Raw genomic sequence first — 2,240 nt, forward strand, 5'->3', positions numbered from 1 at the left:
CTAAAACTTTATTAATTATGTTAGGAGTTTCTTCTAGAATTTTCATTTTCTCTTTTTGATTATTTTGAATATTTGCTCTCTTTTTTTAGGAGATTTTACCTTTAGAACCGGTTAGTGTCCCATGCTTCCAGCGTGCTTTGTCTACAAAAGCATCAGTACTAATATGAGCTTTTGTAGCTGGTATATGAGATTTAATTATTTTCTTTAGATCAATAAATACGTCTAGAAATTGATTTGCTATATTTAACAAATGAATTATCTTTTCAACTTCAAGTTCACATTGATTTGCGTGAAGACCAAAACAAGATAATGATAATATATTTTAATAAATTTTTTTAGCTGCTTATTTTCTCTCCATAATGTTGAAAAACTGTTTTATCAAAATGACAATCTATAAACCTTTTCGTGAATAAATATCATGTTAATGGTTCTAAATATTTAATTAAAAATTGAGATTCGTATCCAACATATATTGCTAACTTCTTTTGAGAACTCATCTTTTTACATTGTGGTGGAGTAATTGGAACATATAACACACATTCAAAAGTTTTTAGATGAAAAATATTTAGTTTTTGACCATAAACTAATTGTATATGGTAAAATTTATGATAACTCATTGGCATGATGCGTACAAATGCTACTTCATGCAAAATGACGTCCTTAAACAAAAATTGAGAGTTTAGAATTTATAAGCAATGATCTTGCAACCAGCTAAAAGTTTTTAATAAACAATTCTGTTAAATCTTTTTATGTGTAGACATAACCAACGAGTTGTTCAATAGTTATTCCAATTATTATGCAATATTAATTAAAAACTTAATATAAATTCATCAGCATTGTCAGGACGAATTGTCTTGATTACAAAGTTAGAAAAATGAGCTTCCAAATAAATGATTTGGATGATTAATCTTGCAAATGCCAAATTGCAAATTGATAATAAACACACATATGACTATTTAATTAATGTATGGATTAAAACTATAAAATATCTAAATAGTCCACATGGTGAATGTATGAATCCACATATATCACCTTAAATATGTTTAAAAAATTTAGGAGATTGAATCTTAAGTTTAGCTAGTGATGATGTTATAGTTTATTTGCTTTGAGAGCAAGCAACACACAAGTATTTCATTAGATTACAAAAACTTTTAATTTTTTAATAGATTATCACATTAATATCAAATAATTTTTGCATCATTATTGATCCGAGATGGTCCAACCAGTCATGCCAAATATTAAAATCTTTAGTAAACTTCTGGTTTATTATAGTATGAGTTTCATTCATTTTAATATTTGTGTAGTATAGTTCAAAGAATAAAATAGGTAATTTTTTCAACATACACTTCCTACTTGAGATAATAGGTGTAATATAGAAATATTAAGTATCTTTTTCATTCATTGTCTCAATATGGTATCCATTTCATATGAATATTTTTAAAACTTAATAAATTTTTGTGAGCTTTTGTTTCCCTATGTAGTAATATATTACCTCTTCTGGAGCTTTTAATTAATATTGTACTACTAGATATTGTATTGACATTAATTTCTTTTATTGTTAAATGGAAAAAATATTTCTTATCTTAAAATATAATGTGTTGTAACACTATCTGATAGACATATATTTGCATAATTGATCTTGGATCCAATCAAATGAATATTTATATTTTTCTTCAATAAAAAAAAGATATATACATTACAAGTTAAAATAAAAGAACACTAACTTAGAATTAAAACGCATAATAAGAACATATCATTTAAATATAATTAGAACAGATAAAAGCTTTTCATAATAGAGTTATACTAAAACATACTAACAAACTATTAAGAAATTTCATTTTTGGATATTTTCATTACCAATCAAATGATTAATTCTTTTTTCAAAGCGAACAAGAAAATTAACAATAGATATTTCCATTATTAATCATATGATCAATACCTTTTTCATTGTGAATAAGAAAATCAACATCCTAATGTGTTATATCAACTTGGCCATGGTTAGTTTTTAATTATGCTTGGTAAATTCAAGATGTACAATAGATACATGACTAATGGCCTTTCATGACACATCAATGATAAAGTATTTTCTATATTTTTTTATTTTATATTTTTTTAAAATATCTTTTTACTATTTGTCTATTATTTGTGGGTTAAAAGTATTCATTAGAAGTATTCATCCACTTCTAATGGCTTAAAAAGTATGCGTCCACTTCTGGTGAAGTAAAAGTTATCCATCCACT

Source organism: Theobroma umbraticum, unplaced genomic scaffold (assembly GCF_002168275.2).
Source record: "Theobroma umbraticum cultivar Fairchild unplaced genomic scaffold, ASM216827v3 scaffold_147.0, whole genome shotgun sequence".
Taxonomy (NCBI): Eukaryota; Viridiplantae; Streptophyta; class Magnoliopsida; order Malvales; family Malvaceae; genus Theobroma; species Theobroma umbraticum.